The sequence below is a fragment of the Crocuta crocuta genome, unplaced genomic scaffold (genome assembly GCF_008692635.1).
Source record: "Crocuta crocuta isolate KB4526 unplaced genomic scaffold, BGI_CrCroc_1.0 scaffold139, whole genome shotgun sequence".
Classification (NCBI taxonomy): domain Eukaryota; kingdom Metazoa; phylum Chordata; class Mammalia; order Carnivora; family Hyaenidae; genus Crocuta; species Crocuta crocuta.
In genome coordinates this window covers 5,968,129-5,985,583 of record NW_027533258.1, presented here as the reverse complement: position 1 = coordinate 5,985,583, position 17,455 = coordinate 5,968,129, and the positions used below count along the sequence as shown (strand labels likewise).

The 17,455-nt window shown below is 43.1% G+C and overlaps 1 pseudogene; it reads left to right on the top strand.

The window, feature by feature from the left end:
- The first annotated feature begins 13,100 nt into the window (after nucleotides 1-13,100).
- Nucleotides 13,101-13,261, top strand: LOC144217344 (U2 spliceosomal RNA; annotated as a pseudogene).
- Nucleotides 13,262-17,455: the final 4,194 nt, after the last annotated feature.

The following is a 17,455-nucleotide window of genomic DNA, read 5'->3' as shown; positions in this document are numbered from 1 at the left end:
AGCCATCATTTTTGGGTAATCTACTGGTGACAAATTCTCTTCATTCTCCTTTATCTTGCAATATCCTGGTTTTCTCTTTTTTCCTTAAGGATAGGCAGGGTTTTTTTTTCTTTTTCTTTCAACACTTGAAAAACATTGTACCATGTCCTTTTAACCTCTCTGGTTTCTAACGTGAAATTACTGTCATCCAAATTGCTTTTCCCCTATAGCTAATATGTCATTCTCTGGCTACATTTAAGAATTTTTCTTAGTCTTTAGTTTTTATGTTTGACTGTGATGTGTCCTCTAGTGCATTTCTTACAGCTATACCTTTATTCTTTCCTTTTTTGTTTTTTTGCCAATTTGGGAAATTTTCAGCCATTATTTCTTCAAGTTATTTTTTTGCCCCATTCTTCTTCTCCTTTTCTTCTTTTTTAAAATGTTTACTTATATATTTTTGAGAGAGAGAGAGAAAATGAGCAGGGGAGGGACAGAGAGAAAGGGAGAGGCCCAAGCAGGCTCCTCACTCTCACCACAGAGGCCGATGGGGGGGGGGGGGTTGGAACCCACAAAGCATGAGGTCATGACCTGAGCCGAAATCAAGAGTTGGATGCTCAACCAAACTGAGCCCCACCCAGGCGCTCCTCCTTTCCTTCTGAAACTTATATCAGTTATTATCCCACATTCACTGAGGCTGTTTTCTTTTGATGTTTTTATGTCTACCATTCAGACAGGAAAATTACTATCATTCCATCTTCAAGTTCTCTCTTTCTTTTCTCCCTCCAGTTCTGCTGTCAAGCCCATCTGTTCAGTTTTCCATCTTGGTTCTTTTTTGTATCTTATATTTTGTTGCTGTAATGTTCTGTTGTTGTTGCAACTTTCTATATTCTTGGTATCACGTGTAATCTTTAACTGAAACCATGACTTTCGAGATATCATGCGATAAAATTAAATCCTTCTCTGGTACTACTCTGGTGAATGAAGGGGGGGGGCATGCCACCTCATTTCTGCCAGATGGGTGGGCTTAGAAAGGCTCCCATTGACCCCCCGGAGGTTGGAAGGAAAGATTCTTCANTCATGCGATAAAATTAAATCCTTCTCTGGTACTACTCTGGTGAATGAAGGGGGGGGCATGCCACCTCATTTCTGCCAGATGGGTGGGCTTAGAAAGGCTCCCATTGACCCCTCGGAGGTTGGAAGGAAAAATTCTTCGTCACTGCTGGGTGGAGGTGGGAGTTGAGGTTCCCACTAGGTATTCTTTAACTCTATCTCCGCAAAAATGGAGTAGAACACCATGTGACCTTCAGTGACATCACAATGGGTAAGGGAGTGTCTTGTTACCACTACGTGGCGATGAACATTCAACCTCTCCACTAGACCTTCTCTGACACCACCTGGCAGCATTAGTACGATATCTCGTTATAACCCGGCGATGATGGAAATCAGGTGTCCCCACCCAGTCTTTACTGCAGGGTGCCAGGTGTAGCCACAGCTTTTGTGTGGCATTTGGCTGGAGTGAGCCACTGTGGTCTGAATGTTTCCTGTCTTGCAAGATGGCACCTTTCCTGACCTTCGCTTACAGAGAAGAGGCTTCCATTGGGGTCTTTTTTTTTTTGTCTATGCCTATTGGTGTTTCTGGGGGTAGGTCATTTCAGTTCTAAGTCCAGGATGTACGAGGAAAACAGAAAACCCAGAAGAGTTCCCACCATGTTGTTCCTTGGCTCCTGTGGTACCTATTCAATTCATCTCCCCACCTTTGAGAGTCTTATGTTTCTTTTATATGGAATATCTAGGATTTTTAGTTCTCCATAACAGGAGGAATAGGAAAATGTTATGTCTGCTCAATCCTCCTAGAAGTGGATATCCAAGCTCTAATAACCTGGAAGTGTTCAGTGGTGTAATAGGAATGGATATAACAGTCAAAGAGACAAAAACCACTTTTTAAAAAATCAGTATGAATTCAACNTACGAGGAAAACAGAAAACCCAGAAGAGTTCCCACCATGTTGTTCCTTGGCTCCTGTGGTACCTATTCAATTCATCTCCCCACCTTTGAGAGTCTTATGTTTCTTTTATATGGACTATCTAGGATTTTTAGTTCTCCATAACAGGAGGAATAGGAAAATGTTATGTCTGCTCAATCCTCCTAGAAGTGGATATCCGAGCTCTAATAACTTGGAAGTGTTCAGTGGTGTAATAGGAATATAACAGTCAAATAGACAAAAACCACTTTTTAAAAAATCAGTATGAATTCAACAAATGTTGAAAATTTCCTGGATAACCAGAGAAAGCAGAATTAGATCTCTGTGCATACAAAGATCCAAAATAATTTTTTTAGATAGATTCATTGTATAATTAATTAGTTTTAAAGGTGCAAATATATGACAGAATGTAAGTGCATTGTATAATGAGGTAGGAATAAATTTATAACATTCTCTGTACTAATGATAGCTGTCTTTAGAATAATTGTTATAAATCATTTAGAGACATAGGAGTACTGTATGGAAACATTAATTGGAGAAAGGCCCAAAGAGATCATTTGCATAAAAATACAAGTAATGCTAAGAAGTAGTAAACAACTGAAGATCCTAACAATGTTAAGTAAATATTGGCATACCTAGAGAATAGAATGCCATGGAGATCTTATAAACCGTGTTGTACAAGAATATTTAATGGCTTGGAAAAATGCTCATAATTCATCCCTAAGTACAAAGCAAAAAGCAGATTACAGGGAGGTAAGACACTAATGCTATTTTATCTTGACAGTTTTAGACATTCAGAGAAAGAGCCTATTAAGAAAGCGTTAGGTATTGGGGCACCAGCATGGCTTAGTCAGTTATGCCTCCGACTCTTGATTTCGGCTCAGGTCATGATCTCGGGATTCATGAGTTTTGAGTCTTACGTTGGGCTCTACATTGATAGCGTGAAGCCTGCTTGGGATTCTCTCCCTCTGCCCCTCCTCTGCTTGTGCACACTCTCTGTCTCTCTCAAAATAAAAACAAAAAAAAAGAGAAAGAGAAAAATACTATGTCTCAGTACTTGAAAATGAGGCACTGGAACTATGACTATTTTATTTTTCATCTTTGTATTTTCCTGTCCTCAAAATACATGTTTTAAAAAGCGTACTTTTATACTTAAAACAGTCAATGTATGTTAGGGAATCTCTAGGTCTTAGAAATGACTTTGGGTGCTTAGTGATGTTATCTGCATCATTCATGGTACCATCCTTGACATGTTAGTTTTCATTTCTGTGCTTCTTGCTTCACTGTTTTTTTTTTTTTTTTAACATTTATTTATTGTTGAGAGACAGCGCATGAATGGGGGAGGGGCAGAGAGAGAAGGAGACACAGAATCCCAAGCAGGCTCCAGGCTCTGAGCTGTCAGCACAGAGCTTGACACGGGGCTCGAACCCACGAACCGTGAGATCATGACCTGAGCCGACGTCAGACACTTAACCGACTGAGCCATCCAGGCACCCCTCCCTCTTGATGCTTCATTATTACAATGAATGATATTACATGGTATGATTACCGTGCCTCCAGGAATCATACCAACACTCCAGGTGGATAGAGGGAGGAAGAGAGCCCACCTCCTGCATCATCACCTCCATCTCATCAGTTTTCCAGAAGCTCCCTTCAACAGACTTGCTTACACCTTGCATGGCCAACCAAGGGGAAACCGAGGAATAAGTAGGCAATTTTCCAGACTCCAGCACAGATATGGCCAAGAAAGAAGGGGCCAGGAATGGATGCCAAGTGAGCCAACTGTGATTTTCACATAGTATTTTTATGTAGAAAATTAAAAGCATATTTTGTGGAGTGCATCGATCGAATGTAGTGACAACCAAAATATGCAGAAAGTGTGTTTCGCGGGGCCTATAAAAAGCATCTGTGACATCTGACCATTAAAAGGAGTTAGGGGATGTACTTACAAACTATTCGGGCCCTGATCCCTGCGTTGCAGGGGTGAGACATTATAAATTACATGCCTCTACGCTGAGAAAAGATGAGAAGGCTGATGCTGAGCGTCCGTATCTCTACCATAAACTCTTTTCAGGCACTTCGTTGTATGCGGCAGGCAAGAGCGCTTTCAAGCTGTGTTTNAGAAAAGAAAGAAAGAAAGAAAGAAAGAAATCATCAAAAAGCAGGATCGGTCGTAGGACTGAAGGCAGCAAGCTGTCAGACAAAGAGCGAAGGCTGGGGGTCGGGAGATCTGAAGATTCTGCTGCGAAGCAGCTGTGTGCCCTTGGATACATCATTAACATTGACCAACTTCAGGTTCCTGATCTGTGAGATCGGGGGACGGTGTGCAGAGAAGACCACTTAAGCACTTGGAGCCCGAGATGGCCGTATCCTATTATAACTGATATCTTCTGAGAATTAATAACTGCAAAGGTAATGAATCACGCTGACCTGCTCGCTGTGGCTGGCAGAAAGGAACACAGAGAGAACTGGAGGAACAGAGATGTGAGAAGGCTTTGGCTCCGTGTCAGCTGCCATCATTCATGGTAGATGGTCCAGCCCACGGGGGAAATACGGCAGATATAAACCCTCGGCACCCACTGAGACTCCGTTGACATTATTTTTGTGCAACTGGAGAAATGGCCTAGCGGTGCGACGGAGCCCATGATCCCAGTTCACGACTTAGAGCCCTTGTTGATTTCATTTCACAAACTAGAAAGAATATACCTCGAGGGTGAAAGAATCACAATGCCCAGGAAGTGGTCACTGGTAGCTACTAAAATCTTTCAGTCCAGGGATCAGAGGCCACGCAAGGAACCTTACCTCGGTACTATCAGAAGGTATCAATAACATTCAGGTTCAGAGTCCGCCATGGCTGTCAGCACAGGCTGTGATGAGGTTGGACTCCTCACTCCACCACTTAAGCTGTGTGACATTCCACAAGTTACTTACCCTCTCTGTGCCTCCATTTCCCATCTGCAAAATGGGGGACAGTAATTGCCCCAGCTCCTTAGAACTGGGTGAAAAGGAAACATTTTAGACCAATGCCTGGTATCTAGATAGTTATTAACAAAGAGGTAAGCTTTCATTCTTCAAGTAAATGGATGAATTTGCAACTAAGTTTATAAGCTGTTATGTACTTTGTAACTCGCGGTGGATTTCTTAATGGGGGGGGATAGAGTTTCTTTGTTGCAGAAAAGGCCAAAGTAGGGAGTTTACCATAAAGCTTGGGGAGACTTTTAATGGGAAACATTCCAAAGGATGTGTGCAGTTTTGCAAACAATTGTTGCTGTACCTCTACGACTGGGTGTGAATAAGACAGATACAAGTTTTTCAGGACAGACAGGAGTGGAAATGTATCTTTGGATTTGACTTGGACTACGTTTTTCAGAAGAAATGGACAATTGGATTGGAAGTGGTCATGGAAACAGAATCGGAAAGGTTTTAAACTATGGTCTCTTCTTCTTTCTCTTGCTGGAAACTTCTCCTGGACCCTTAACAGGTGATCCACATATGGTCTGTTAGTAACAGGGTGTTAGAATAGAGTTTCAAATCCGTGGGGAAAAGGGTAGGCTATTCATTAAATGGTGTTGAGACAGCTGGCTAACCATTTGGAAAAACAAAGTTAGAACCCTATCTCAAACCAAAGTAAGCCACAAATGGGTTAAATATTTAAGGAAACAAAGTGTGAGCCTCAGAAGAAAATACAGGTGACTAGCAGCAAAACTATATTATGGCAAAAGACTTTATGACTATAACACTCACAGCCAGAAATTCTAATAGGGAACATGATTGCTAATTGCATAAAACATTTTATTTTCTTAATATTTTTAATGTTGATTTTTGAGAGAGACAGAGTATGAGCGGGGGAGGGGCAGAGACAGAAGAGAGGGAGACACAGAACCCGAAGCAGCTCCAGGCTCCCAGCTGTCAGCACAGAGGCCAATGCGGGGCTCAGACCCACGAACCGTGAGATCATGACCCGAGCTGAAGTCAGACGCTTAACCAACAGAGCCACCCAGGTGCCCCAGGAGAGCAGTAGCTTAAGAAAAATAGCTTCCTCAATACAGAAAAAGCTTTTATACATGAATTAGGGAAAAGATGACCCATTCTCGTCTTTTCTCCCAACCCTAATGTGGTGATGGCCATAGACAGGAGATTTTAAAAAGAAGAAAGACATAAGGCTAATAGTATATAAAGAAAATGCAGCCATACTTATAAGCATCTACTTTTGATCGATCAAGTTGTCAAAGGTAAGAGCAAGCACACATCATGTTTGAGGAAGCATTGGTCAAATCATAGGCAATTGTAGATTGCAAATATGAAAAGCCTTTTCGGGGAGCTAGCGGGCCATGTGGGTGCTGTTTTTAGTGAAGAGTCTTTGACAGCCTCCAATATTTTTCCTTAGAAAATTATCACTGATATACCTGGAGATTTAGACCAAGGGTGTTCGTTCGGCGGATTTGGGAATCTCAATACAGAAAGTTCAGGAGACACCCATCATCTGAGGCTGGCTAATAATTAAGATTGAGTTTCCACAGTGGAATACTATGAAATCATTTCTTTAAAATAAAAAAAAGGAATGCTTTGAGACACAGTGACATCGCTATGAAAACAGTTATAAAACAAGACTATCGTATAGGTCATATTTATATCAGAATTCTAGACCTGGCTGAGTTTAGCGTGTGAACACACATACATGGAAGAATATTAATAAATGATTAAAAAGAAGGGTCCCCAGGCCCTCAGAACTGCCACAGTCGTGAAAAACAAGGAATGACTAGGGGAATTGTCAGACCAGAGGATTCTAGGGAGACCATGAAAATGAAATGCAATCTATCTTGGTTTGGATCCAGGAACAGAAAGAAGACATTAATAGAAAACTGATAAAATCCAAAACCAAACTGGAGTTTAGTTAAGAACAACATATCAGTATCAGTTTCTTAGTTTTGACAAGGGAACCCCAATACTGTAAGGTGTGAACAATGAGGGACACTGGATGAGGACCATATGCGAATGCTCTACACCATCTTCGCAGCTTTTATGAAAATCCAAAATTATTCCAAAATACAAAGCATATTAAAAATACCAAGACATTTTTGAACCTGTTGGATTGGATTGGGGTGACTAAAAGATCCTAAGACGTTCATGGGGCGCCTGGGTGGCTTAGTCGGTTGAGCGTCCGACTTTCGCTTAGGTCATGATCTCGCGGTTCGTGGGTTCGAGCCCCGTGTCGGGCTCTGTGCTGACTGCCGGCTCGGAGCCTGGAGCCTGTTTCAGAGTCTGCGACTCCCTCTCTCTCTGACCCTCCCCTGCTCACGCTGTCTCTCTCTCTCTCTCCTAGAAATTAAAAAAAACTAAAAGATCCTAAGACGTTCAGATCATATGTGTATAATTTTCTTATGCAGAGTATTTATATTATACACTGGAGGCTAAGCTGATTTAAAAATAAAATAGTATAGAGGTATATGTGTGACTATGGAATAATAGGAAAAAACAGATTATGATACAGCATGACCCTATTTAAATGTTTTTTTAAGTTGGTTACCTGTTTTTGCTCCCTTGCCTAATTTTAAAAACAAACACACAATACTTATAAGATGGAAATAATTAAAATTTCAAACATCCCTGAAGGTGGGCACGGACAGGTTCACTTCTCAAACCTCTAGGCTTGCACCTCAAAATCAGCAGTTTCCTGGTCATGTTTTGAGACCACAGAAAATTTGTCTCTTTCTCCTAGTGATAGATTTAAATAAATAGTCCTTTACTCTAATTGTGACCCAATATATTTTTTCTCTGCTTAATTCAGTCCCTTTAAGACAGAAGGATAAAGATGGAAGTCTCACTACAAATAAAAAGAGAGAACACAGTTCACACCATGAACTATTTTCCTCTGGGTGGGTTATTTTGAAATATAGTTTTCATGGGCGCCTGGGGGGCTCAGTCAGTTGAGCGTCCAACTTCAGCTCAGGTCATGATCTCACAGTTTGTGGGTTCGAGCCCCATGTCNAAATTTGTCTCTTTCTCCTAGTGATAGATTTAAATAAATAGTCCTTTACTCTAATTGTGACCCAATATATTTTTTCTCTGCTTAATTCAGTCCCTTTAAGACAGAAGGATAAAGATGGAAGTCTCACTACAAATAAAAAGAGAGAACACAGTTCACACCATGAACTATTTTCCTCAGGGTGGGTTATTTTGAAATATAGTTTTCATGGGCACCTGGGGGGCTCAGTCAGTTGAGCGTCCAACTTCAGCTCAGGTCATGATCTCACAGTTTGTGGGTTCGAGCCCCATGTCGGGCTCTGTGCTGACAGCTCAGAGCCTGGAGCCTGCTTCAGATTCTGTGTCTCCCTCTCTCTCTCTTTCTCTCTGCCTCTTCCCAGCTTGTGCTCTGTCTCTTGCTTGCAAAAATAAATAAACATTAGAAATTTTTCAAAAACAAAATGAAATACAGTTTTCAGAGAAAACGACAGCCAGCTGATGCGAGAAAATACAAAATCACTCAACGGGAGTGCCGCTGTTGGAAAACCGAAGGGCAGAAAGTAAACAACCATTTTGCCTGTTTCACGTGTAACACATAATCACAGCGCTACCATATTTGGAATAAATGGCCCAACATTCAAATGCAGATACGACTGACATTTATCGTAATATTTTGGACATGTGTCCACATCATGCAATCTCTTCATGTGCTTGTCTTACCCAGAAATGAATTCGCTGGATGGTCTCCAAGCTGTAGTTTGGGTTTCTAAGAATGTAAATACCACATTGTAACTGAGGGTCCCGGTAGCTTCTAAACTCATGGAGATTAGGCAGTGAGAGCGGCTTCAGAAAGCACTGGAGGCGCATCTGCCCACGTCATCTCCCCCGTGGGCCTCCCACTGCTCTGCGTCCTGTTTCAAAATTCGTTTCTGCATGCCTCAGGGACGTGACAGTTTTCTAGAACCTTCCTCACAAATTCAGTGGCTTATGCCCGCTGAGAGTTACTGGCTCTCAGAGAGTTACCATGTTAAGGAGGACAGATTTTATCTCAGTGGTCTTAAGGGTTGAGTTGTGGTCCTTCGTCCCAAAATTTGTATATTGAAGGGTTTTTTTTTTTAATGTTTATTTTTGAGAGGCAGAGTGTGAGTGGGGGAGGCGCAGAGAGAGAGGGAGACACAGAATCCAAAGCAGGCTCCAGGCTCCGAGCTGTCAGCACAGAGCCCGACGCGGGGCTCGAACCCATGAACTGTGAGATCATGACCTGAGCCAAAATCGGACGCTTAACCGACTGAGCCGCCCAGGTGCCCCTCATATGTTGAAGTTTTAATCCCCTGTAGCTCAGAATGTGACTATATTTGGAGACAAGGTAAAGAGGTAATGAAGTTAAAATGAAGTCACTAGGGTGAGACCTGATCCAATGGGACTAGTGTCATTGTAAGAGGAGATCAGGACACACGGGGAGAGGACGGCCATCTTCCAGCAGAGGAGAGTGGCCTCCAAAGACACCAACCCTGCGGAACCTTGATCCCAGAATTCCAGCCCCCAGAACTATAAGGAAATAAGTGTTTTGTTTAAGCCCCCTAGTCTGGGGTACTTTGTAATGGCGCCCAAATGGCCCCATACTAAGGGCAACAGAGTGTCTTGAGCAGCAGCAGGAGGCTGGTTAGATTGATCTTCCTGGACCATCACTTTGGGTGATGGACCGGAGGTGAGCATCGCAGTCGCTGTGGAGGCCTGTGCGGACTGTGCTCAGCGCAGACCTGAGGGGCACCTTCTAAATAGATGGTAATTCAAAGAATGTGCCCACAGATGGTTCATTAATACATGCTTTGCAAAGGCACACTCATGAAGGGACCCTGATGACCGAGCGCAGGGGAAGGGACTAGAAAGAAGCAAAGAGATCTGAAAGAGATTTAGAAAACAGAGTCAATGGTTGACTTCAAGTTTGAGGAACCAAATGGGAGTATCCAAGTGGAGATTTTCAATAGGGAATCAGAGATATGAAGATGGGGATTTTTATATGCGTCACGATTCAAGGCCCACTATTTTAGTTTCTTAAATTTTTGTTTATTTGAGAGAGAGAGAAAGAGAGGCAGAGAGAGACAAAAACAGAGATCCGAAGCAGGCTCCGCACTGACAGCAGAGAGCCCGATGTGGGGCTCAAACCCACCAACCGTGAGATCATGACCTGAGCCGAAGTTGCACACTTAACCGACTGAGCCACCCAGGCACCCCGAAAGCCCACTATTTTAAACTACAGGAGCTGGAAAGAACAGAAAGAATACTGAACAAAACAGGGAAAGAGCCTACGAGAAATAAAAATAAGTGTTAAAATCCAAACTCTGAAGTCAGACGCTCATTATGGGGACATGGTGTCCAAAGAAGGAAAATGGTGCCTCCCATTTTCTTTCCCTCCTCTGCCCACCCACTGCTTCCAGGAACAGCCAGCTTCTCATATCCAATTCCTTGAGTCTTGGGAGTCCCCTGGATACAGAGATAGTGGATGCATGGATTTCCATATCCATCCAGCAAATACTGGACCAGTCCCTGCACTATGTCGTATACTGTGCTAAGCTTCTGTTGGCCAGTAAAACTCTTCATGTTCTCCCCTTTCTCAGAACAATCCAGAAGCTTGGTCTGTTGCAGCTCCCCCTGCTCTCCCCTACACACAACTATAATTCTATGGGTACCATGGAAGAGCAAGTCGAAGTTCTTGCCAAGTGCATAGCTGAAGTTGCTTTGAGAATATGTGTAGATTTGGGAAGGAGAGCAAAGCCACTGGCCCTTCCCCTTCATTGTCATACATAGTCAAGAGTTGACCGTGAAGGAGGCTGCATGGAGACCACAGCCGACTGCCTTGTTTGTGCGTTACCTGGGAGGAGCCCCTTTGGGACCCCCTGAAAGTCACAGATGAACGGGAGAAGGGGGTTTACTCTTGCTTGAGCTCGAAGTATTATCATTTGGACACAGATGTTAAATACAGCCCCACTACCAGCCCCAGGCTGGTGAGACCCAGAAACGTTTGAGCCACTCGAGACAAGTAAATGTGCGTTCAAATCCTTCTGGGAACCTGGGTTTGGATTGTCTTGCTTTTTTAAAAAGAATGCTTGCAACATGAAATAATCGTTTATGTTGATATTTGACTTAAATGGCAGTTTGTTCAGCTTAGTAAGTCCGTCAAGAGCAAAAAATTCATATGTAGGAGATTATAGGAAAGCAGAAAGCTTTGGTCTTTTGGCAGAAGGGAAGGGAAATAAAATAGCTTTGACCAAGAAGTCAACAATCCTGAAGTGAGTTGTAAAATCCAGGCTGGAAGCTATGTGGAAACGCACCGTCATCCAGTCACGTCCTCGTGAAGGGATGGCAACACTGTGGGGAAGCTGGACCCTGATGGGGGAAGACAGTAGAGGTGATTTCTCCCAACTCTGCTCAGACTTGATTCTAGAACATGCCAAGAGGCATGTCCTTTACTTGTCTCATTCTTGTTCAGCATAGTTTCAGCCCAAATGAGAAATCAGCAGGGACTAGCAAGCCTTTGGTTATAGAGATGTGAGCGATCTCACAAAATTCTCTCCAGTCGGTAGGGAGAAGAAATCCACAAGTAGAAATCAGTCCTGGGAAACATACTCTACCTAGAGGTGGATGTGTCCTCCAGCCAGTGTTCACCTGCCCTTGTTTTCTCGCCTGCCCTAATAGAGCCACACTGCCCCAAAGCAGCCAGAGGACTTTACTGAGTGCACTGGGGTGGGGCCATGCAGTTCCCACAAACCCATTATGGGGACGGCAAAGCTGAGCATCGAAAGCCCATTAACAGTACACAGATTCTTCTTTGGGAACCATCTGAATAGTGGTTCTCAACTGCAGTTTGCATACAGATAGTCCAGGAGCTATTGTTAAACTACAGATTCTGGGCGCACCTGGCTGGCTCAGTTGATTATCTGACTCTTACTTTCAGCTCAGGTCATGGTCTCAGGGTCATGAGATCAAAGCCCTGCACCGGGCTCCGCACTGAGCGTGGCATCTGCTTAAGATTTTCTCTCTCTCTCCATCTGCCCTTCTCCTCAGCTCACACACATTGTCTCTCTAAAAATAAAAAAAAACTAATTAAAAAAATACAGATTCTGATTCATAAGGTCTGAGATGGGGTCTGAAACTTTATACTTCCAAATGGCACCAATGCTGTTAATCCACATACTACTTCAGTAAGTTGACTTCTCCTATAACATCCCCTAGATGGAGGAAAATGGCGTTGCCTTTTCCACCTAGCACTGCAAGAGAAAACTGTCAGCCACAGACGTGTTCAGCTTCAGTTGAATTCTAGACTGTCTGCACTTGATGAATGAGCCTTACAGATAATCACCAATTCAAAGGAAAGAGAGATTTATGCCAATGCTTGTAATTTTTGTTATCTGTCACCATTATGAAACACCGTGTTATGAAATACTGAATTTATGTACAACTCCTCCGATTACTGGCAAACTGTCCACGCTAAACATCTAATTGCAAATCTGCTTAGTTGAAAAGCACGGTCATTGTACTGCCTCACTTCATGAAGAGAGAACCTGCCCAGGGATTCAGAAGATTTGAAGTCCTCGCTCTGTCATTCACCTGCTGTGTGACTCTGAGTACTGCCTCCTGCCCCTCTGAAGCTCAGATGTGGAATGAATAGGACTGACTACATGTTTGTAGGGATCCTTCAGCTGTAAGGTCTGTCTGCTGCATAACATATCGAAACATCATTTAAGTTTTTGCCAATGATTAGGAAGGTGCTGGGTGTGGGGGTGTGGTGCTAGTCATCGGTGTAAATACCCTTGGTTTCACATCAGTGAGAACAGGACTGAGATTGCAGTGTTTGGGGCACTGGCTTTAAAGTCAGATGGAGATGGGCTCCAATCCTACCTCCCCGTGTTACCAGGCTCATGGTATAGACAGGACAGAATTTCTCGGAATTTCAGTTAGATCATCTACAAAATGTCCAATGAGACAGCATCATTAGAATATTCTAAGTAGAGTGGCCCACTGTTCTGGTTTGCCCAAGACTGAGGGGATTTCCAGGAGGTATAACTTTGAGTGAGAAAACCAGGACAGTCCTAGGTGACAGAGTCATTGGCCATCCTAAATTCCCAAGGGCCAGCTGTGAGACTCCCGTAAAGCACATAGAAAATGTTTAAGGAGGATTGCTTCTTGGCCTTTTGGCTAAGATCAAGTGTAGAAAATGTTCAAAACGAGTTAGCCACCATTACCAACAGTATAGAAACTTAGGGAGTTCAGGGTGAATTTGTGTTCATCCAGAAGCATAATCCAGAATTGCCCTTCTGGTTCCTGACATGACCTTCTTAAAGGTTGTATGGTTCTCTTTCCTAAAAAGAGAAAGGGGACTTGAAATAAAGTCCCTGCTTTGTCATTCACTTACTGTGTGACTTTGAGTTATGCCCCTTCTGGGGCTCAGACGTGAAGTGAATAGTCGCTGTGTGACTGTGATCTACAACGCAACACAAAATGGCCGCCTTCCCGCAAAGTTAAGTTTTGGATCAAAGGGCAACATGGCCTCTTGGTGACGAGAGGCTCACAAGCCCAGTTTGGAGACTCTGACACGGCTGCAGCAGACAAAGGCAGCGCTCAACAGTGTTACCAGATGGAGCACCAGCTAGCTGTCCTTTCTAGAACTGGTGTCATGTGCTCAGGCAATACCAACATCCTTTTCTTCCATCAGAACACTCAGAGCTCATCCTAGTCAGGACAGACACACAGATGTCTCCTAGGATCAGCATAAGGTCTATCTCACCACGATCTCTGGAATTTAGGACTCAGCCACTGGAAGGTCTGGTGCTATACTAATCTGCATAGACCATCGGAGAGCACTCACCAACCAAATTCTCTTCTTTTTTTTTCTTTCCCACTAAATTCTCCTCTTATAGCCGCTTCTGCTCGCCAACGTGTTCTGCTTTTGGAGTTTTTCTCCTTTTCCCTTTCTTCCCATGCTCTGCCCAGCTGGAACACCCGTTCCGATGGGCTCTGGGTTCCAATGAACCAGGCTCAAGGACCGTCATTCTGGTTATGGTTCATCAACGCCAGTTCTTCACACTCCTTGTCTTTAGTTAGTCTTGGTGTCCTTACTTCTCCATCATGTCTTCTGTGGTTTCCATGTTAAAGCATATTGCTCTATCCAGTGGAAGCCTCTTCAACATCATCCCTGATCATGCGTGCCCTATACACCCTGGTTTGTCCAGGGAGGTTTCAGCTTACACCGCTGTCCCAGGTTGGTAATTAGCCTAACGCACTTTTACTCTTAAAAAAAAAATGTCCTGGTGTGGGAGATAAACTATGTAATCGTACTTTCTAGATCCAGCCTCCAACAGGATGAATGAGTCAGCCATGCCAGAGAGAGTGAAACAGTCATAAAAATAGTCCACACTAGTTAGGGTTTGAGGAGGAAAGTCACGCAAAGAAATATAGGTAGAAAGCTAACATCGTGTTGAGGAATATGTGCTCCTGGGCCAAACTTCATTGCTTTAGGTAAAATGATGCCACAGAGAATAAACTTGTATTTTATGAGTTAGACAGGGAGTTGTACTTCTTAAGAAAAAGAAAACAATAATACAAAGAGGCTTATCACCAAGCAAAGAGATCATCATCAAGAACATCCACACTTCCACTTTAGTAGAAGCCGCTGGAGACAAGGCTCCCATAATGGAGGGTGGACAGCAGGTGGGGCCTCATGGAAGGATCTGGGGAAGTCGGATAAATCAGACAGGAATTAGGATGTTGACTTTTTTTCTAATGGTGTAACTTTGGGCAAATGGCTTACTGTATCTGGACCTTCAGTTCATCGCTTATGAAAGGAGAGACTTCAGTTGGCCATTGGCTTTCAATATGCTCTGCAGAGATCAAGAGTTTTAGCAAATTTGCCTTGTGGAGTCTTAGAGAGAATGGGGTAGCTCAAGATTTCCCCCCACTGCTCACACAGACTTCTACTTTCATCATTTTTATAGCAATCAATGAGTTGTCTTACGATTTTTTTAACTTTGGTTTTGAGATCTTGATACGTTTGAAGATTTTGGTGCTAAAATAAAATGTGGACACTTACGGGCTAGACCCCTTCTTGACTCTGGTAGACACAGTCCTGAGGCCTCAGGAAACGTCAGCAGTTAGTGAGCCTACAAATGGAAGTAGACAGAAGATTCCTCTAATGCCCTCAAAGAGGCCTAGTAACTTGCTATTAAATGCAGACCCAGTGTGCACTTGTGTGTGTGTTGTGTGTGTGTGTGTGTGCACGCACGCGTGCACTAGTTTGTTAGGCTGATGAAGACAGGTGTGTCCAAGGATTATGTGGTTACAGACATGTGAAGGTGTGGCCAGGAAATGCTTTCACTGGAGAGGAACTTTCCAGGCCTCTGAAAGGTGTTCCTAGCACTGTTCTCCATTACTCCTAAGGACCCAGAGATTCTAACTAGTCCTAGGCTGATTCTAGATTATTAGGAGAAAGCCTGGCATCTGAAAAGTATTGCCAGTATATACAAAATTCTTAATAATTTTTATAACAATAAATTCTGTTGTGTTCTAGCATTTCAGGGATTGGGCAACCCATCTGAATTTAAAGAGAAAAACACCTTTTCTTCTGCAATGAAAGTCAGAAGTCTAAACATTTAGGTGAAATACTTTAACAAGGACAGAGTGAGTCGGGGAACATTGGTTTCTTTCCCACTTGCTGGATATTTTAGAAACAAGAAAAAAAAAGTAGGTAATGGTGAGGATGGGACAGAATTGCTTGCCATCACTGACCTGGAAGAAAATTCAGGTCTTGAATCATAAGGAAAAGATTAGCATCACTGAGTGGGCTTGGGTCCTGGCTACTTTTGAAGCTAGGTGTACCCTTGAGAATCAACCTATGAATCTGGGACACTTGTTTCCTTTTCTCCATAAAAGCACCAAGTAAGTTATAGCTTAAGATTGAACTTGAATGAAAATCAGCTGTGCTCTCTTTTTTATCTTAATTCAAAAAAATAAGATTTCTTCCATTTTGCTTATTAGTGGTCTCATATCTCAAACACTTTTCTTTTTTTCCTCTTTTTCAATGTTTATTTTTGAGAGAGAGAGAGAGAGAGAGAGAGAGAGAGAGAGAGAGACAGAGCATGTGTGGGGGAAGGACAGAGAGAGACAGAGATAGAATCCGAAGCAGGCTCCAGGCTCTGAGCTGTCAGCACAGAGCCTGACACGGGGCTCCAACCTACGAACCATGAGATCATGACCTGAGCCGAAGTCAGACACTTAACCGACTGAGCCACCCAGGCACACCCCATATCTGAAACACTTTTAAATTTTGGTCTCAATTTGGAATTCATTTGAATCTAGTCTTTTCTGTACTCTGTCCTTCTGGAATGACTCACTTGGTTGCTGTTTCTTATCTCATTGAACTTCCAATCATGCTGCAATACTATGTTTCAGACTATCGGTGGGATTCTACTCCTTAAGGGATAAAGCCCCACGTCTTCATATGGTGGGCGTTCATTATCACACACCAGCCTTCTTTTTAGGCTTGTGGCTTGTGTCTTTATGATCCAGAAGCACCAGATTGTCCATTAGTTGCCAAATACAACCTGTACCTTCCATTTCTTTACCTTCTTCGTGAAGCTTTCCAAACAGTAGAGCCCCCAGCAGGAAGAATCACCTTCCTCCGCTCCCAGAATCCTCTGCGCTTGGATTCCTCTGTGCCCATTGTTGGCTCCGGATGGATCCTACTCTGCCTCATAAGCCATATGTATGATTCTCCTTCTGTGTAGACTGTGAGAAGCATGCCTATGCCTTTCTATACCTCTGATGTCTAATACAGAACTTGGTACACAGTAGGTGCTCAAGAAATCTTTGTAGAAAAAAATTTTTTCAGTGAATGAATTCTTTTTTTTTAATTTTTTTAAAATGTTTTTATTTATTTCTAGGAGAGAGAGAGAGAGACAGCGTGAGCAGGGGAGGGTCAGAGAGAGAGGGAATCACAGACTCTGAAACAGGCTCCAGACTCTGAGCTGGCAGTCAGCACAGAGCCTGACGCGGGGCTCGAACCCACGAACCGCGAGATCATGACCTAAGCAGAAGTCGGATGCTTAACCGACTAAGCCACCCAGGCGCCCCAACAGTGAATGAATTCTTAGTTGTATCTAGAAATTAGACAACTGAGCAGTCCACTAAATGATGTGTGCTTCTGTTGTCTCTTAAATGTAGAAGCCTCTTTTACTGGTTGTAAAACGAAGTGGACTGGAAATCTTTTAAAACTAAACCTTTTCTGTTTAGGATGACTTGTTAGGCACGTGTTTTTAAACCCCTTCCCTTCCAAAGGTTCGTAGAATTGCTGTTCTCCCGTAAAGACAAATTAGCAAAAAGGCTGCATTGGCTTTGAAAAATTGGAAAGGGCAATATCCACATGAAAACAATTCTGAGGAACTTCTGTTGAACATAGTGCAGCTAGGAGATGTTAGATGGAGCACAATAAATGGAAAACACCCTTGAGACGAGCCGCTCTCAAAGTCCCTGGCTCAA